This window comes from Pyxicephalus adspersus, chromosome 8 (genome assembly GCF_032062135.1).
Source record: "Pyxicephalus adspersus chromosome 8, UCB_Pads_2.0, whole genome shotgun sequence".
NCBI classification, from domain to species: Eukaryota; Metazoa; Chordata; class Amphibia; order Anura; family Pyxicephalidae; genus Pyxicephalus; species Pyxicephalus adspersus.
Window position 1 is genome coordinate 5030543 of NC_092865.1, and position 21649 is coordinate 5052191.

General features: G+C 42.1%; 1 long non-coding RNA gene across 2 annotated transcripts in view; it reads left to right on the top strand.

Moving 5' to 3' along the window:
* Positions 1–21649, top strand: part of LOC140336346 (uncharacterized) — a 36865-nt gene that overhangs the window by 9666 nt on the left and 5550 nt on the right. Inside the window, exons 3-4 of one of the 2 annotated variants that reach the window (XR_011921872.1) lie at positions 3419–3514; positions 5757–6201. This is a non-coding gene — a long non-coding RNA (uncharacterized lncRNA). Of the gene's footprint in view, positions 1–3418; positions 3515–5756; positions 6202–21649 lie in introns of those variants that run through there. The other variant, XR_011921871.1, reaches the window with a different exon arrangement.

Here is a 21649-nt window from a genome sequence, read left to right on the forward strand (position 1 = left end):
GGTTTATTGGATCACCCAGCTTCACTGATGAAAGTGTATGAGCTTTAATAAATCAGTGGACATGATTCTCCATCCATTGGCGAGTCTATTCTACATCAGATCATTGTTTTTTGATTGATCATTTAAAGACCATGACATGATGACAGCCATGTGTTTGCATTGAACGACCGATTTCTGGATTGGTTTAGTAGATCTCAATGGAATGGATCAGCATTTGTACCATGTGCGCCGCCCTAAGAGTCCACTTCTTTATATTTTCACCTAATATTTAAACTAGGGTTTCTTAACTGGGGTTACTTGAGCAATTTGCCCCTTTCAAGGCAATTTACCTGACACCAATGATCTTTTTGGTTTTCTGTAAGGATGACTTTCTTCCAGCAATGTAAAAGGAATTCTTCCCACTGACCAGCACACTAATATACTGGGAGCTGTGGATATAGGAATTATAGAAGGGGTTCCCTGAATACCTGAAAGTTATTTCAAGTGTTTCCCCATGTTAAAAAAGTTTAGAATAAACAATCTCATTAAGTCTAAAATTAGAATATTAATTTTGTAATGTGCTGGCTTTAGATCAGATCAAATAAATAAATAAATCCAGGTCATGGGTGTGTCCAGGAGGATTAAATATTTGGATTGCAGGTGGATTACTCTGCTACATTGTAACTTGTAAGAAAGTCACATTGAAAGCCTGATTAGGGGAGCGTTTGAAAACAGCGGTCAGTTTTTACGTCGCAGTGAACTCTGGCCCTTTGGCTTTTCCCCTGTGTTTTCTCGGTCAGCTTTTCAGACGCTCCCTTGTTGTTACACAGCATTTCAAGAGCCTTGCAAAGTCTTCAGAGATCATGTGATCAGGGCCGCCCAATGGTAGGCCGCCTTGAGGATGGGCTGCTGCAGTGTCACTTCTGGGAAGTAGGACATTAACCTGTTAATATGATTGTGACGTCATTCTGGGGAAAAAAAGAGTTTAACATACAAATACAATCCCAAAAGACAAGCCAGGACATGTACAGCACCCAAATGAATGGCAAATGAGAGGCCGCCATTGGTTAATCAGGCGGTGTTTATTTGTAATGATTGATTTTGTATAATGCTTCTTGTAGAATGCTGACAATATTTATTATTTTATTTATTATTTTAATATTTAATATTTTTATTTATTAATATTTTATTATTTAATATTTTTATTTTTTATCATTATTATTTTATTGTTTATTATTATTTATTTATTTATTTTTCATTTTATTAATACTTATTGTTATTCCTATTATTATCTATTAACAAATCAAACTGTTTTGCTAGTTTTTTTTATTACCAAAGCAACTTTGGTGCCTTTAGAATAGTTTAAAGAGAAAGTAAACTGAAAAATGCCTAAAACAAAAAAAAAATCCACTTACCCCACTTACCCCCCCTATCCACTTACCCCCCCAATCCCACAATGCCGTCTGATCTATCCGAAAGTGTTCTCCACCTGGTCCCGTGTCGTCCCGGTATCCGTATCCTAGCCGGCGCGTCGGGCGGCGCCATCTTTGCGCAAAATGGCTCCTTCTGCACATTTCTGAGATGCTCGGGCATGTGCAAAAGGAGCACCCAATAGCCTCCCGGGATGGGTGACGTAGGTATCCCGGGAGGCTCTGCGCTCCCATTCATGACTGGCTAGGCAATCGAGAATTAAAGGGTGTTGCACTTAAAAAAACCTAAACAAACAACATTTTTACCTTACATAAAAGGATTGTCTACTCCTTTTATGTAAAGTGAAATTTCTGAGTTTAGGTACGCTTTAAGCGTTGAAGAATAAATTCAAAAAGCAAAGCAATCGCATCGAAAACCATTTTTTACACTTACCAGTACCTTTACTTACCTTTACCTGCCAATGCCCCTCCCCTTTTATTGATAAGCGTTGAATTTGGACACACCCCCAGCTTCTCAAAATAAAGAATTAGGGTCAGAACTACATTGCAATTGGAGAAAATATCTTTTGGATTTTTTGCCCCAAGGTTTAAATATTTATATATATATATATATATATATATATATATATATATATATATATATATATATATATATAAATTATGTTTTGTTTTGGATATAGAGTGAAAAGGTTGGCCCCCCTATCAGGTTTGTGTTGCTATCTGTGTTCCAGGTGGGTTTGTCCACTCTTTCCTGTGATCCACGGGTGAGTTTGCTCCCACCATGGATTCAACCTGAGCTGCAGCTGTTCACTACCTGCAAAGCTGTGCCTATGTTCGAGGAGACTAATGCTGCCTGCTGTGTACCTTATCAATGGGCTCAGAGCCAATAATTAGAGGCCATTGTTAAGGTGCACAGTGGGCTGCAGTCTCATTCATGTCCCTGACAACCTGCAGTCAATGGGAGCACCGCCTATGCAATAAATTACCAATGGGCTCAGAACCGAGAACAAACTGATTTTAGGTATTCACCCACCCCTACTGGTGCCCATTGTCACTAAGATTGTCATAAAGATCCAATAGGATATACAGATATGTAAGGGTGACATTCTTCCCACTGACCACCAAGCTAATATACAGTGAGCTGTGGATATAGTAATTTCACTTGGGGTTCCCTGAGGCCATTGACACCATGACAATCATATAGTCCAATGGGATATCCAAATCCTTACAATTGCCACCAATAGAAGGAAATCCTCCACTTGTTTGGGTGACATCTGAATTCACATAATTTAACCTGTCACTTCCTGTTGTGTTTCTAGGACAGGAAATAAAGGTTTATCCTGAAATATAAAAGAACCATTTATGATGTAACCTGAAACTTCATTAATTATGCGGTGACACATGCAGGTAGCGGGGAGGCCGGTGTCACAGGTAATGGCAGCGCCATTCCTCTATTTCCCCAGAGCCCTGGCAGGCTTCCCCTATTATTATCACATCTCCATATAAATAAAATCTAAATATAATGAAGCGGCATTTCATTTCTCAGGATTCCCCTGTCCATTATTGCAATGTATAGAATTTTGGCATTGGAAGGGGTAAATGGGCGAGTGGGGCAGAAAGCTGACAATCAGTGCTCAGCGCTGCCTCTGGAGTGTGAGACCTCTCAGATTTCACTCCACTATGTGACAGCGCCAGTCTGGCCCACAAACATTGGAGCTGCATTCTTATTGAGGCTGGAGCTGCTGTAAAGAGAACCTGTCACTAACATATCAATGGCAGAAACAGGATCAGGAAAGCTCTAAGCTCCACACGACTTTTGTTTGGCTGATAAGTATATATAAATCAGTCTGCTGCAGGCAGGAGGAAGCATTTTCATAGTCTCCTTCAGCGATCAGATTGCAGGTGAGAGGTTGCAGAAGGGGCTGATCTGTGTCAGATATTTGTGCATAAAATATCTAGAACCACACAGTTATAAGTATTCATATCATTGTGTTATATCTTGTTTTCAGGAAATAAATGCTAACCGTGGATGATTCCTAAACAGAGATGGCTCCGTTCTTTCAGATGAAGGCGTTGATGGGGCTGTACTGTGATCTCTATGAAAGGTAATAAATATCTGAATGTGTTACACTGATACATTACTTACTATGTACATATTTAACATACATATATATATATATGCTACCCCCCCCCCCCCTTTAGATTGTAAGCTCTTATGGGCAGGGTCCTCTCCTATTTTGCTATCCTTATTCAATGTACAGCGCTGCGTAATATGTTGGCACTATAAAAGGCTTGTTTCATTGTATACGGCCTAATAAGGATTATAACAATGGCGGTTCGTCTGTTTACAGATTGGGAGCTTTAGCGTGTGTATGTTGGATTCTTTGGGTGAATATCCCCATTGTGTTCCTGGCTTTTCCTAGAGAACAGACGAGTCCCCCGAGGAATTCCCCATGTTTTCGTCTCCCGGGCACAGGAATATCACACGGCAAATAAAACACGCGACAACAAGCTGCGGGGAGCGGCGGCCAAGTCACATGACCTCCAAGGAACAGTTTAGCCTTTGGGCAGTGATTGGCAGGGATGTCATACAGCCAATAAAAATGTGCGAGATTGTATGACACCGGCCATTCGCTGCCAGGTCCGGCTCAGCTGTCCCCAAGCAACTGGCCAAAGGGCACAAGTGGGGTGTCAGCAGAATGACTCACAGACCCGAATGGGGGAAACAGCAACCTGCCGGCTTATGGGGCACTCAGTATGTGCCATTTCAAGGCCGAATGCCTGACTCAAGCTGCCCCGTTCTATATTCCATGGAACCAACCTACCCAATGACCTTGTGTGAGGGGCAGGGACACAAACTATCATGGCAGATATGAGACAGCTATAGTACCCACCCATGGGCAACACAGCACTGTGGTATATGTCAGAGCTTCATAAATGTATAATAATAGTGTGTGACTGTGGACGCACATCAGAGTGTCAGCTCCTCTGTACAGAGACTGATGGGACTGGCTCAGTGTTCTCTGTACAGCACTGCAGTATATGTCAGAGCTATATAAATGTATAATAATAGTGTGTGACTGTGTGGAAGACATTAGAGTGTCAGGTTCTCTGTACAGAGAGTGGCTCTGCGTTCTCTGTACAGCACTCTGGTATATGTCAGAGCTATATAAATGTATAATAATAGTGTGTCACTGTGGGGGGACATTAGAGTGTCAGCTCCTCTGTACAGAGACTGATGGGACCCGCTCAGTGTTCTCTGTACAGCACTGCGGTATATGTCAGGACTATATAAATGTATAATAATAGTGTGTGACTGAGGGGGGACATTAGAGTGTCAGCTCCTCTGAACAGAGACTGATGGGACTGGCTCCGTGAATTTTCTACAGCACTGCGGTATATGTCAGAGCTATATAAATGTATATTAATAGTGTGTGACTGTGGGGTAACATTGGCGTGTCAGCTCTTCTGTACAGAGACTGATCGTTCTGGCTCAGTGTTCTCTAAACAGCACTGCGGTATATGCCAGAGCTATAAAAATGTATAATAATAGTGTGTGACTGTGGGGGGGCATTAGAGTGTCAGCTCCTCTGTACAGTGACTGATGGGACTGGCTCAGTGTTCTCTGTACAGCACTGTGGTATATGTCAGAGCTATTTAAATGTTTAGTATTGAGGTGTGATTGTGAGGAGAGCGACATTGGAGTGTCAGCTTTTCTGCCGAGACTGGCTCAGTGTTCTCTGTACAGCACTGTGGTATGAGTCAGAGCCATATAAATGTTTATTAATAGTGTGTGACTGTGGGGGGACAGAACAGAAACTGATGTGACTGGCTCAGTATTTAATGATGATCAGATCACATTTACTATTCCTGTAGAAAGTAAAATAATTCCTAAGAGATCACAATGTGAAGCTGATTTTATTAATGTCTTTGAAATTGGAAAAGTTAGACTATCATGGGAGAACCTGGGAGATCGAGCAAACATGGAATAGATCTGGTCCATGAATGAAAACATTTGCCAAATAAAAGCAAATTAATTTTAGGAATGCATTCCAGGTTTGCTGGATCACCCAGGTTCTCTTATTAAACTCCATTTTCTCCAGTCTTGGAAAAATCTATTCTCCATCTTTCCTGTGTGCCGATCCATGTCATAGTAAAATACATTGAAACAACTGAAATCTTTAAGGGAAGGAAGCAGCCGCCCGATAGAAGAGTGGGCTGGGGGTAAAGCTTGTGATAACGGGATAGCTCTATCAATGCTTCGCCCACACGCTCCTTCCCATGTCTCCTCTATATCTAAACAATTTTACAAATGCCCCCATCTTTCATGTGATGTTTAATTGGCAGGAAGATTTCTCCATTCAACAAATGGCGTTATTGTTTAATAGATTTACATTCTACAACTGAAAATGTTACTGGAAGGATCAATCATGGAAATGGTACAATCAACATCATCCATCAACAACAGCACTGTGTAATATGTTGGTACTAAATAAATACTGTATATTAATAATATTAATGATAATAACAAATATCAGCACCGAATATAAAAGAATGTAAAGCTGAATGAGTGAATAACGTTATATACAAGAACCATGCGTATTCATTTTTAAATTTTGAGCTGTGTATATCGTTCCTGATCTTTGCAGGTATTCACTCATATAAGAGCTTCCAGTGTACTGACAATTGTTGAAGTTACAAAGTTAACAAACAAAATATATAAGCAATAAAAGCATGAAAGGAATATTAAAAATTAGCATAACAGTATTATTCCAGAATACAGAAAATGTGAAAAAACCTGGGGGCCATCGTCAGTACCGTTCACATTATTTTGATCAGGAGAGTCAGTGTTTTACCATGGGGGAACCCTTGATAAAACTTGGGCTCCTCGAGGAACCGCTTCTATTATGATTATATCCACAGTTCACAGTATTTTAGTGTGGTGGTCCATGGGAAGATTTACTCTTACATTGCTGGCCATTGGGAAGAATGTCACCCGTACAAAAAGATCATTGGTGCCACTTACACTGACCTGGGGGGTGCAAACTGCTCATTGCTCCAGGATCCCCAACAACACTGAAGGTACTCTAAGGATTTATTGAACCTTGGTTATCAAACATATGAAGTTGATGAAGTTTTAATTACCATGATGAACATTTTACTTTCTTCAATTTAGGAACACAATAGGAGAGGGATATGGAATGGTGGGAAGTAGTGAGGGTTTAGGAGACAGAAGGAGACAGGTAGGTGAGGTTGAAGTGTTGAGTTTTGAAAAGTGCTCAGGGCAGAGCGCTTCTTGGTTCACATATAAGATAGAAGATTGTCAAATCAAAATATTACACTTCCAGGTATTTAATACTTATCACAAAAGCCTCAGTCCCCCAACCCCCCCCCCCCCTTCTTCTTGCACTGTTAAGACACCATACGGCGTGTCCATTTGTTTCCTAGAAGAAAGGTATGACATAATGTAAATCCTGATGTCTGTGCAGCCCTTTATTGTGTTAAATGTCTGAAACAGATCAGTCCCTTGCTTTAGCCTTTCTACAAAGTTACAGTTTGGGAGAAGACTGAGGAAATGCTTCCTTTTGCCTGCAGCAGAGTGATGACATCATCTCAGCCTAAGCAAAAGCCTGAAGGATGATTTTTGCATATTGTAACAGGAATTTATACAGGCAGAAGATATTGAAAAGGCAACTAATTAAACTGATGCCATGCAGATAAAGAAAATACCGAAAAGGTCGCAGGAACATTTCTGCCCCTCTCCTATCCGTAGTGGAGGGAAGCAGGAAGCGACATTGCCCCTGGTGCCAGGGTAGCGTGTCCTTCTAGTGGACAAGGTTTAGGGTCTGGCCTGCCCTCCATACATCACTGCAGGGGGTGGAATGTGGGCTATGGGAACAGTCTGTGACTTTCCAGCCAGCATTTCCCAAGAGAGGAGCTGAGAGTTCCAGGGAGTTTCTTATAAAGTGACATAATCCACTCAGCCATCGCTGCGTCTCGGAGTGCACCTGTAAAGTTGTGAAGGGTGATGGTAGTGAAGGGAGTTTCCTGTTCCAGGAATATAGTCTTTGGATTGTCTTGGCCAATATTTGGCAGGGTGATAGGTTGTATTCATTGGACATTCCCTACCATTGATACTTACCCCATTAGCACTATATCGGTTGGTGTGGAAGCCTATCCGGGGTTACTGACCCTCTCTCCTCCACATGACGTGTCCAGAAATGGAAGTTGGACCAATTAGGTTTACCCACTGCATCCTCAGGGGAAGGGATAAGGTCACATGATCCACTGTGTAAGCTCAGCACCCGTCTAACTCCATGATAATTACTTTCTTCTTTCTTTTTTTCACATGACCATGTTCAGGTCTGGTGATTGGCCAAGTAGAGCTAATCACTTTACGCTTGAAGGAAAGGGCGTGGGTCACATGTTAAACTGTGTAAGCGCTATGTTGGCTAGGTTATGTCGGAGCTTACGCAAGGTAAAGATTTTTCTCTTACATAATAAAGTTCATTCCTTGTGATTAACCAGGTAGACCCAACCACAGCAGGGAGTTGGTCTTATGTTCCACTGTGTAAGCTCTACATTGGTCTATTTAAGAGCTTACACAGCTTTAACTAAAGCCTACAAAGTTAATTTTAGGCATTTAGCATCTAATTTAGCATTTAGTTGTGCAGGGATGTCAAACTCTGGCCCACGGGCCAAATCTGGGCCGCAAGGTCCTTATTTTTGGCCCCCCAAAGAATCCAGAAAATGAACTACCTCTGGCCCGCCCGTCCGCATTACCACCTCACATTCACCTCATTTTCAATACATGCAATACATAGACATTATTCCTGTACACCACATGTGACACAAAGCCTAGGCAATGATCACATGGTGATCTGACTACCAGGGGCATTGTGTTTGTTTCAATCCATTAGAGACTGCATAGTGTAATATTTAGTGTCAGACAAATTTGTGATGTGAGAGGATGAACAACACACAGCCTGCTAAGATAGATAGAAATTAGTATTTTCAACCCTAAAGTGTGTGTAGAGGGGTTTGTTTTTGTTAGTTATGGATGAAGTAGTAAACTTCCTCAATTTTTTCAAAAAATTTCAAGGTTGGCCCCCGACTTGGTCTAAGTTTTTAATTTCGTCCCTCTGTGTGTTTGAGTTTGACACCCCTGCTGTAGAGCATTCCGCGAGATTTGGTCCCCTGGACCAATAGGCATCCTCAGCAGGGGTGTAGTGGGCTGGGGACACGTGGGCAAACCGTGCCCTTACTTTTTTTGAGGCGTTTACATAACAATGATTCGCTGGGCTCAATGTTGTCAGTCTGCTGCAGGCATGAAGAAGCATTTCTCTCAAGCAAGTCTCCTTTCCCCAGTGATCAGGTTGCAATATTGTAACATTGTTAGGAATTATAAAAGACTGCAGCAAAGGCTGATCTGTGCCAGTTAATCTCCAAAAGATGCATTAAATACACTTTTATTATTATAAATAAAATGGTCTAGTGACTGGGTCTCTTTAAAGCTCTTTAAATCCCAGCTCAACAGATATCAGAGCTGTGTGTATTCTTCCTTGAATCTTGGTGTCGTTTTTGTATTTCTTCTATTTCCAGAACTGATCACTCATATGCAGGAGCTTCCTCCAATCCAGACCAGTCACTGCTCCTCTCTCTCCTTGTGCAGGGTATCTGGTCTTGTCTCCGCCCCTCTGTAGTTTTCTACAGGCAGCTTGTAGTGGGTGGAGCCTATTCAGACCCTCCCACAACTCTGCTCTCTGCTTAAACATTTGCTGCACACATTGCAGATTCATACTTTTTGTTTCTATTGATGAATTTATTGAAACAAAGTAAGTGTGCTCGCTGTTCATCCTTGAACTCCTGGCAGCGGCATTCCGTCGACAACCCTTTATAAATGGGGCCCTCTGTGTATCGTAAAGGGCCACGCGGCGATAAGGTCGGGCTCTGTACAGTGGCATTGTGACCAGCAATGAAGGTCCCATTGTACATTGGTGGGGTTGAAAAGCTTTTCTCGTAGCCACCATGGAGAGAATGAAGCAGATTAGCGTTTCCTTTGTGTCCCACGCAGGACGCAGCTAAAAGTGAACGGCGGGTCACCCCGAGGTCACTTGTGGTTGAAGGAGGTTTTAATTTAGTAGCATACTGTAACATGCCAAGTGTCTGGCCAGTGAATTGTGCACCCTGTCACTGCCCAATCACAAGGGGTAAAGGGGGGTGGACGCAGCAATTAGGAGAAGCGGCAATATTTCATTTTTTGTTGTGGTTTTGTATTACTGATGCACTAAATAATGCAAACAGCGGAAGGCTGTACAGCAGTGGCAAAAGAGGAATAAATGCTTTATGATTTATTTCTTTCCATTTGCAATAAACACGATGAGATCAGCAAATTCCATTTTTAGAAGTATAAATGTTTTCACCCAAGATTCACCCAATTTACATCCACATAGTAAATAAAATTAATACTTGTGATTGAATACCAGTGTTCAATGTATCGTCCACTTGTTCAGTGGGTAATATATTCATTGTTTCTATGATATCCGGAATATTGATTGTGATTAGGGGCCATTACGATCTGAGCTTGGAATTTGAACGATACAACTTCTGATCTGACCAATCAATGACAGATATAGGACAGCTCGTTAAAAAACAGAACCCCTAATCAGAATTTCCAAATCAGAATTCTGAACCAACCCAACCGGAATTGGAATTTTTTCATTCCACCAAAGATTGATATTAATATTATTGGAAAACAAACAGCATATGACACGCCCCTGACACACCCCAATGTGTCTAGCCACACCCCTATCAGAGCATCCAAATCGGGTAATTAGGAGGTAGGAAAAGGACAGTCTCTCGCAATCAGGGGCAATCAATTGAGGGGTATGAAGAGAGACAGTCGCTCCAAATCAGGGACAATAAGGGGGTATGAAAAAGCATAGTTCCTCCAACTCACAGACATTTGGGAGGAATGAGGAGATGCAGTCCCTCTAAGTCAGGGGCAAATGAGCAGTATTAGGAAAGACAGTCCTTCCAGACCAGGGGCAATGGGGATGTAAGAAGGGTCAGTCCCTCCAAATTAGGGGCAATAGGGGTTTATTAAGAAGGGCAGTCCTTCCAGATCAGGGGCAATGGGGGTGTAAGAAAGGGCAGTCCCTCCAAATTGGGGGCATATGAGAGAAATGAAGCAGGAAAGTCCTGCCAAATAGGTTAGAATCAGGGGCAATAAGGGGGTATGAAAAAGGATAGTTCCTCCAAATCATGGACATTTGTAAGGCATGGGGTGGGACAGTCTCTCCAAATCAGGGATAATGTATGAAGAGAGACAGTCCTTCCAGGTCAGGGGCAATGGGGGTGTAAGAAGGGGCAGTCCCTCCAAATCATGGGCAATTGGGGGGTATGAAGAGGGACAGTCTTTCCAAATAGGAGACATTCAGGGGGTAGGAAGAGGGACAGTCCCTTCACATTAGGGGCAGTTGGGGGGTATGAAGAGGGACAGTCCCTTCACATCAGGGGCAGTTGGGGGGTATGAAGAGGGACAGTCCCACCAAATCAGGGGCAGTTGGGGGCTATGAAGAGGGACAGTCCCACTAAATCAGGGGCAGTTCTGGGGTATAAAGAGGGACAGTCCCACCAAATCAGGGGCAGTTGAAGATATGTTGTAGCTAGTTTATAAGTCAGATACTGTCACTTGGATCAGCCCCTTCCGCTCACCTTGTGACTGATATAAAGTTACAATGTTGCAGTCTGATCACTATGGAACAGGAAACTAAGTAAATGCTTCCTCTTCCCTGCAGCAGACTGATGACATTATCTCAGCCTGGGCAAAGTCACTAACTGGTGTTCAAGAATATCTTTTCCAGAATAAAATTGTGGTTTTCTAAGCAATGATCGTGTTGCTGTATATTGTGATAAGTCAGGAATTCATTGATTTGTGCAGAACTTGTGCTGTTACTGACAGGTCCACTTCTTTTGTTACATTTCCTGTTCTGTTCAGACTGACATGTGGTCACCAGGACAGGAAGTGAGGGCAGATCTCCATAACAAGTGTAGTACAGCTTTTAACCCTTTCCTATCTGCACAAAACTGACTGAATCTGAGCATTACAAATCTATCCAATAATCCAGCATCTGGACCCTTCGGGGTCACTGCGAGCTGTACTTAAAGAGGACCTGTCAGATCTGATTGGAATGGAGACGCCCTATTGTGTTCTCATATTAGAATATTGGGTCCCCGATTCACAGCCTCCACCCATACCTGGAATGTCAGTTGTAGGCGGATTTGGCTTTTCTAGATGCTCGTTTCTTTTCTACCATAAATACCTCCAAATAACTCAAATAGTTTCTGAATGAAACAGACAACGAAGCAAACAAACAGCCCCAGGAAACCAAGAACCGCATAGCAGCATACGCCTTGCCAGCAGCCACCGAACGTGCGTTTATAACCCCCTGGAACCGACCCAAAGCGGAGCCCCTGACAGCATGATTCACTATTAGGTGTCCCCTGTATCCGCAGAGCAAACTGCAGCTTGTGGCCCCCTCGGAAGAGCGTTGTGTTTCTTATTACTCAGCGGTTGGGCACTTCCTCCGCCAGCTTGCAGGAAGTTGTTTATTTCTTTTTTTTTTCATCCTTTTTTCTCTTTTTAGTTTTTGGCTCCATCCATAACTCAGTCTCACTTTATTCCCTGGATCTTCTCCTGGCTTAAGATGCCCGGCCAGATACAGCTGCTCCGTGACTCAGTGACAATCATTGGTCGGTGCCAAGGCTGAGCCCATGGCGGCATCTGCAGTCCTGAACCTAAAGCATGACTCTGGCTAAAGGGGTCCCTGGTGTGGGGGAGGGCCGGAACCTCTGTCAGGTTTTATTGCTGAGCTTAGAAACCACCAGAAGCAGAATTTTATTTTTCATAAAAATCTGACACCCCCTTCATCAGGGCATGGCACTGCCAAACACATCTTGTAGGGGGACTGATGAAGTTGAGGGAAATCCAAGGGGTAATTAGAATAGTCCGGGGGTGTGACAGTCACAAGGGAACCCAGGATGAGGAGTGAGACAGAAATCCGCCAATTTGCATTTCTGTAGCAGTGGCAGAAGTAGCCAACACTGGGCTACTGTGCAGAACTGACTTGGGCCCCCCTGCCGAACAGACTTGGGGCCACTTTTGGCAGAGGAGGGTCCAGGGCCTAATGCAGCAGCACACTTTGGATCTTCATATGTCCACTTTGTTGGAAAGTATTCTTATTCAAGTCTATGAATGAACTTCAGTGGATGGGCTTGAGACGCTGCATTGATCTTCTAAAAAACTGAATGAAATGAACTGCCCTCGATCACTTTGGGGATTTTTAGGGCTTTGGAAGGTTCACTGACTATTCAATTCAGCATAAACCGCTCATCTACTAGATTGTAATCTCTTCGGGGCAGGGTCCTCTCCTCCTGTATCACTGTCTGAGTTGGTCTGTCATTTGCAACTCCTATTTAATGTACAGAGATGTGTAATATGTTGGCGCTATATAAATCCTGTTTATTCATAACAATAATATTAATAATAATCTGGACATAGCATTACTCCAACATTGTACATATAAATAAAGGGTTCGCTGGTTGGCGAACATTCAATATATTGCATTAGATGCCATTTATAAACAAAGCCATGTGACTGATTTGTAAAGAGAGTCATGTGACTGATTTATAAACAGAGTCGTGTGATTGATTTATAAACAGACATGTGATTTATTTATAAACAAAACCATGTGACTGATTTGTAAACAGAGCCATGTGACTGATTTATAAACAAAGCCATGTCAGCACTGATATAGCTTTATACAATGTTAGAGTAATTTGATATGTGCAGAGAAACGGGACTTTAACGGCATATATAAACTTCTTAAAACATTTTATTGGTACATCATATTAAAAAGTAATATAGGAGACATTGATTTTTGCAGTGCCCCAGAATGGGACCCACTGTGTCCCTATATTACAATATACAGACATACATCCACTTTTTCACAAAAGTATCAACATAAATACATAGTTGAAAAATTATAGCAATTCTCACAAGAAGTGCCAGTGAATTTAATATGATGTACCAATAAAATGTTTTGAGAGTTTTATATATGCCGTTTAAGTCCTGTTTCTCTGCACATATCATATTACTCTAACATTGTATAAAGCTATATCAGTGCTGACATGCTGAGCACATGGCTTTGTTTATAAATCAGTCACATGGCTTTGTTTATAAATAAATCACATGTCTGTTTATAAACCAGTCACATGACTCTCTTTACAAATCAGTCACATGGCTTTGTTTATAAATCAGTCACATGACTGTGTTTAACAATCAGTCACACGATTCTGTTTACAAATCAGTCACATGACTCTGTTTATAAATCAGTCACATGACTCTGTTTACCAACAACACCAAGTCACATGGTACGGCCAGAAGAACTGCCTAACTTTAAAGGAAAATATTTTAAACAAATTTCACTAGCAGTGCCGAATGGAGAAATAGAAATTAATGTATATTTGGTAATGTTTTTTGGGAAGACAGATGCTCATCCATTTTGAAAAAAAAGAGGCAGATGGGCCTCCTAATGTATTCATATCCAATCTTTGGTGAAAGCTTTGCCATTAGAGAATTAAAAAAATGTTTTTGGGTAGAGCAAAACATTTTTCAGTAACCTTTTCCACCCCCTGTCTGAACCATTGCCCACACAGCCCTTATAGCATTGGTGGTGGTATCAGAGCGCAGGGAAGGCAGGCGAGCTCACCGATGCAGTTTTGACCTGGCGTGTTATTTTAATCCGTCCTCAGCACACAGTGATCTTTCCACAGATGAATCAGCCAGGAAGGGGGAAACAAACAGAAGTCAGGAAGCCATTCGATACTGCGGACATCGTTCAGCCAAGACACCGGGGGATGCTGGGAGTTCAGAAACAATTTAAGAGAAGGTGTATTTGGGAGAGATCGGGGCCTCATCTGCCCAAAGCATTACCAAAATCCTAATTTCAGGCTCAGTATAATTACATATAAAATTATTTAGGGCAGAAGTTCATTTTATTAGCGTTTGGTTTACCTTTGTTAAACAATTTATTTACCATATGTGTCCTTATGGAAGCATTGGTCTCAGTGCAAAGGTCCAACATGTCCCCGCTGATCTGAGCTATAGCTAAGCACATGCTCTCGCTGATAGGAGAACTCTAGCAGACACCATGGGCCTGATTTAATAAAGTTTACCAAGGCTGGAAAGGATACACTTTCCACAGTGAAGCTGGGTTATCCAGGAAATCTGGAATGGAAGTAATTTGCTATTTGTTAGCAAAAGTTTTCAAACCTGGACCAGATCCATTCCAGGTTTGCTGGATCAGCTATCTTCACTGATTGAAAAAAAGTGTATCCGCACCAGCCTTAGAGAGCAGGGAACAGTCTTTTCTATTTAGACTGTTTTCTAAACAAAGCAATCTGTAAGACTTTGCATACCTTTGTATTGACTGCACCTGAAATGCATTTTGCTAAAAAAATTTGGACTTTAATGCATATCTAAAAGCAAATAAATTATCTGGGGGGGGGGGTTGATAATGCCCTCCCCACCTTCTCTCATTGACTATAGCCTGGCAATTGACCTTTCAGACCTGAGCACAGATGGGATTGCACCCCTGCTCCCGCACACCCAAGTGCGCCTATGCAACATCTCTGATGGCACAACACAGCGGGGAAGGTTCATATTAAATGATTGGGGGTCGGCTTTATAGACACTCGGCCCCTTTGCTCTTTATAGAGTAGGTGGTGACCATGGATGACGCCTGAAACAAATGGCACCGTCCTTCGGGAAAGATGAAGGCATAGTCCGAGAAAGGACTTGAATCAGTACATGAAAAGTTAAATTCACTTATGATGAAAAATATATCTGATGCCAGATGCCAGGTGATCCAACTAGCATCTTAGCCTGAAGAACCTTTGGATCAAGTGAGCCGAGGCATTGGTCATGTGACAGCCCAATACAGTGTTCCTTAAACATTGTACATGGGGGAACGCTTGAAATAACTTTCAGGTCTTCGGGGAACCCCTTCTATAATTTCTGTATCCACAGCTCACAGTATATTAGTGTGGTGGTCAGTGGGAAGGATTCCTCTTACATTGCTGGCCATTGGGAAGAATGTCACCCCTACAAAAAGATCATTGGGGTCACTTTTACTGACCTGAGAGATGCAAACTGCTCATTGCTGAAGTATAGAATATAAATATATTGCAAAAACACACAATAACCTTCTTGTTTTAATTTACAGGGGCATTCCGACTCGATTTATTATTATATTAGAGGATTTATATAGCACCAACATATTACACAGCGCTGTACATTAAATAGGGGTTGAAAATACCAGACAGATACAGACAGTGACACCGGAGGAGGAGAGGACCCTGCCCCTAAAACTTTTTCATTTTTTCAGCTGATCATCTAAAATTCATGGTCCTGCCTCGGACCCCCAGACGTTTTTTTTTCCTCTCGCAATTACTTTTTTCAAGAGCCGAGGAATAAAAAAATAAGCGTAGTATTAAAGGCGAGACGTATATCACGGGCCGTGCACTTTTTGCATTTTATTTGTACAGGTGCATTGTAACGCGCCCGCTGGTGTGAACATTTTCCACACGGTTATTCCTGGCGCCGCTCCAACGCGATTCGCCTTATCCTAATGACTCCCCCCCTTCTCCTGTAGTTTAATGGTTACTTTGAGGGTGTGCTGAAAGCAAATAAATAAACACTGAAAACTCATAAGCTTGTGGCCCCCAATTTCTGCTACACTGAGGGGTTTTCAGGGGGCTTTGGGATTGGCTGGTCCACATCAGAGTTTGATAACAAGAGTGGGATTGGGGAAAATGAACGATTCTGTCTGTTGAATACAACACCCGGGGGAGCCGTTATAAGCTTCCGTCTGTGCTGAGACTGCAGTTTAGGAGTTTAAAGAGAAGAATTTAGCAACAAGTGAAATCATTCAGTGAGCAGGTAAATAGAAATGGTTTATATATAGGGGTTGCATATTTAAAAAAACTTTATTCTTAGATTGTAAGCTCTTCAGGGCAGGGTCCTCGCCTCCTCCTATGTCACTGTCTGTGTCTGTCTGTTATTTGCAACCCCTATTTAATGTACAGCGCTGCGTAATATGTTGGCGCTATATAAATACAGTATAAAAATAATTCTTTGCCATGAGCTCCATTGCAGTGATTTTGCCCAGGCTGAGATGATGTCATCAGTCTGTTGCAGGCAAAGGGAAACATTTATTCAGTCTCCTCCACTCCACAGAGATCAGACTGCAACATTGTAACTTTGTATCAAGTCCACCACAGCAAGGGCTGATCTGTTCCACCTCTGTCCATGGCAGCCTCAAGGGGGTTCTTGCATGATGGCCTGTATGGTGGTAATATAGCTAGAAGAGGGGTGGCTTTTTTAGGTGAGGGGATTACCATTGCAATAAAAGTTGTTTTTTTTCATTATTCTGTGCAGGATTTTTTTATATGTAATTTTTTTTATTCTGGCTGTAAATAAACCTTTCAATTGCACTAAATTGGCAAAGTACAGGCGATCTTTAAAGCAGACCTGTCATCAGATATAATATTCAATAATATTCTTTAGGCTAGGTAAAGTGTAAGCGTACCACAGGTTCAGGTCAGTTTCTGCAGAACAATTGTGCCGTCTTTGCTCTGACATCATCCAGGGTCACCATCCTGGACTGAGATGCTGGCACAATGGTGGCACAGTCATGGCATCTGCACAGTTCTTGGCCATGTTAACAAATGTCTGCTACAGATCAGCCCCTGCTGCAGCCTTTCTCCTTGCAACAAAGTTACAATGTTGCAGTCTGATCATTGGTGAAAGGAGACTGAGGAAATGCTTCCTTTGCCTGCAGCAGACTGATGACATCATCTCAGCATAAGCAAAGTCACTGGGTATGATTCACCATCCTTCCAGGAAGATTCCAGAAAAATGCAAAGCAGGTGAAATATTTTAAGTAAACACACCAACCAATCAGAAGAGATTTCATCTGTTCAGTATTCATCAGGAATCTTCCCAGGGGAAGGGTAATTATAATTCTGCACTCATATAACACCTACTAATAGGGGGAGGGGCAAGTAAGTATAGGCGAACCCTCCGTTAAACTGAAATGACATTGTAACGATAAGGGTGGAGCTAAAATATTTACTATTTTTTTCTGCAGATGTCACTGACAGGTCCTCTTTATTAGTGAACTGCTGCATGTCAATGTGCTCTTTTTTTTGGTGACCTTGTCTCCATTCTGGCCTTACCCCATGCATGTTCTTAATTAGCAATAAAATGCAACATAATTAGGATTCCTCCATTCAGCGAGTTCAGGACAATTTTGGCGGCTTCACCTTCTTGGCACGGGGCGAGGTGTTAAATCCCCTTAAAAAGAATGTTTGCAACCCAATTTGAGGTTTCTCGCAGCTGGCGCAAGTTTTTATTTAAAAAAGATGCCGTGCCAGGGTTGCCGCAGAGACGGCATCAACAAATATTTGGAGCAAAGTAACACCTTCCACTAAACATTGTGAACAAAAATGTTTTTGGAGGGAAGCGCCTGGTGGTCAGGTGACTTCTGCTTTCTGAAAACAGCCTTTTGTCCGGGGCCCGGGGCCCTGCCTAGCTACGGCCTAATCCCCTGCCAATCATCCCATAACAGCGCGAGAAAAGTGCCGCAAGGACACGTGCTGGATAAAGTGCACCGGTCACTGACTCAAACATCCACAAAAAAATTCAAGTAGAAAAATGTGTATTTCATTTTATTATCTTTCTGAAGCTCAGCAGCCAGTGCTGCACTTTTGTTTGCTCTGCTGGTTTTTCAACCAATTGTGCAGATTCACTGGCTCTGTGTGCATCTATCGTGTGATGGGACGGTTGCTGCTGAAAAGAATAGCCTGGTGACAGGGCCTCTTTACTAAGCCTTAAATAAAATAATAGTCAGACACAGTTCCCCTGTAATTTTTTGGGGTATTGGGGATGGGTATGAGCAAATGCACCTGTGCTCTCCTCTATAGCAAAGTACAACTATCATTCCCAATCTGTTGGTAATCAGATGACATTGGGGAACCACTGTACACATCAGATTTTCACCCATGATGAGCACAACTGTTCTTCCTGGCTAACAATCATCTGACATGTACATTGCTTTAGATTTGGTTTAATATATTTACTTACAAGCAGAAAATGTTCCTACTTTCCTGTTCCTTCTTATTCTTCTTTTGTGTGTCATCTGCCAAATGATGGAATGAATAAATTCCTATGAACAGGAAATTTATATCATTCCCAGCCAGCCAATCAAAGCAGCTGAAGATGCAAAATCTGGAAGGGGCCAGATAGAACCAATTTTTTAAAAATGACAATTTTTTATTTCAGCTATTCAAAAATAAAATAATAATTCTAATAAAAAACAATCACGCTAATGAGCTGGTAACAGTTAGTACTCAATGGGAATATTTTTTCGACGCGTTTCGCAGACATTTTTTACGCTTCCTCAGGAAACACCAATGAGATCTAAAAAGTTGTTTAACAATAATTTTTCAATCAAATGTTTATAAAGAGTTGATATTTGTAACACGTAGATAACGGAACAACAAAGAACAAAAAAAGCAAGTTGCACTTACAAAACCAACTTTCCATTGAATTAAGGCCAATTAAAATTTCCTCCTCTTTTAACCCACCATCGAAGGGAAGGAGACAGACATGACACTAAAGCAGCGCAGAATATCAATAACCAATCTATGGAAAAAAAGTATTCCTTAAATGAAATATTCAGCTTTTTAAAGGAGAAGGGGTATCATTGATGATTTGGTTACAATGACCTCTAAGAAGGGGTGGGGGTATTAGGCAGCCAGTCAACAGTCGTTCCTGAAGGTTATGTGTTGGAAGCAGGAAAAATAGACAAGACATCCAATCTAAGCAACCAAAGTTTGATGGTTGGCCCTTGGGTCATCTCCAAACTGGACGGTCCTGTGCGTTCTCCTACAGGGACAGCTGGGAAGCCGGTCAAGCACTTGATTGAAAACTCTGGGATATATTATGCAGCGTTTTTTGTGAATTGGACGTTATTGGATAATATTTTATCTCTCTTTATTTGGCGTTTCCAGTTATTTAAGACTAATGTATGGTTGTAGGTGTCTCTGACTATTTTATATTGATTCTTGCCAGCCCCTAAGAATAGTTAATATAGAGCGGTAATGGGGAAAAAGGAAGGCAGTAAGGGTTTTGTTTCCATAGATATCTGTATTTTTAAATATTACATGAACAAATCATCTCATAAGTACACTGTCAAGGTTACAAGGAAAACAAAATTATTAATCCCAAATCCACTAGTACCTATTTGGACCTACAATTAGGTACTAGGTGGTTTAAAGTAATTAGTCCAAATGCAGTTATTTTTCAAAAGCAAGCTAGTTGCAATAGAATACTGACGCATTTCACCCTATTTGCTTCCTCAGGGGCTTAGAATTAACCTCTAGTGCCCCGGGGATCGCACACTCTTCTCAATAAATGCAGCCACCGCTGCAATCATTGTAATATAAGTATCTCTTAGAAATGATACATTTGTTACAGGTACAAGTTGTACGAGATACTTATATTACAATGTCAGGAGGTTCTCCTGTGCTTGGCATCTTCTCATAAATTGCAGCTGTGGCTGCATTCATTAAGAAGAGTGTGGGATCCCTGGGGCACTAGATGTCAATTAACCTCTAGTGCCCGGGGATCGCAGAGGATTTCCAGGGCTGCATGATGCAGCCCTGGAAATCCTCCTGTTCGGCGAGAGCTTGACCTCGAATCAGAAGGCCATTCTCGCTTACATTTTGGGTAAGGGAGAAAGGCCCGAATCGCCACGAGATCGAACTTAATATTCTCGCTCGCTCATCCCTAAGGCCAGGTAGTACAGACTCAGGCCTTCATATTGCTGGTTGTCATAAGTTTTGGAGAAATATACAGGCTATTTATTGTACAGCTCTGTGTAATATGTTGGCGCTATATAAATCCTGTTTATTAATAATACTAATAATAATAATTATAATAATAATAATAATATTCTATATAAGAATTGCGAATTAGCAGCATTGTAAGATCAGTTTTATTGTTTGAACACCTCGTAATATATAACTTCTCTGATAGACAGATCGCTGTAACAACACGTCTGTGAAGAGCGTTCTGGAAAATGTTTTTTTCTTTTAAGACCCCGGAGGCACCGTCCTCCTTCCTGCCCTTGTTTTGACCCGTTTTCATGAAGATTGTCAAGTGGTAATTTTTTAAAAAAGGTTTTGCTTTTAGAAAGTAAGGTAGAAGAGGGTGGAGGGAGAGAGAGAGAGAGAGAGAGAGAGAGGCAAGAGAGAGGGAGAGAGAGGCAAGACAGAGGCGAGAAAGAAAGAGAGAGGCGAGAGAGAAAGAGAGAGGCAGGAGAGAGAGAAAGAGAGAGAGGCGAGAGAGAGGCAGGAGAGAGAAAGAGAGAGGGAGGAGAGAGAGAAAAAGAGAGGAGAGAGAGGAAAGAGAGAGGCGAGAGAGAGAGAGGTGAGAGAGAGAGAGGCGAGAGAGAGAGAGGCGAGAGAGAGAGAGGCGAGAGAGAAAGAGAGATGGAGGAGAGAGAGAAAAAGAGAGGGAGGAGAGAAAAAGAGAGGAGAGAGAGGCGAGAGGAGAGAGAGAGGCGAGAGGAGAGAGAGAGGCGAGAGGAGAGAGAGAGGCGAGAGAGAGAGAGGCGAGAGAGGCAGAGAGAGAAAGAGAGAGAAAGAGAGAGAAAGAGAGAGAAAGAGAGAGAAAGAGAGAGGCAAGAGAGAAAAAGAGAGAGGCAAGAGAGAAAAAGAGATAGGCAAGAGAGAAAAAGAGAGAGAGAGGCGAGAGAGGAAAGAGAGGCGAGAGAGAAAGAGAGGCGAAAGAGAGAGAGGCGAGAGAGAAAGAGAGAGAGGCGAGAGAGAAAGAGAGAGAGGCGAGAGAGAAAGAGAGGCAAGAGAGAAAGAGAGGCAAGAGAGAGAGAGAGGCAAGAGAGAGAGAGAGGCAAGAGAGAGAGAGAGGCAAGAGAGAGAGAGAGAGAGATGGAAGTTAGAAGTGAGAGAGAATGAGAAGGATGGAAGAGAGATAAAAGCTGAAAGGGAAAAAGAGAGAGACTAAAAAGAAAGAGATGGAACTGAGAGTGAGAATGAGAGACAAAGAAAGAGAGAGAGTGAGAGAGGGTGATGGAAGACAGAGAGACAGGGAG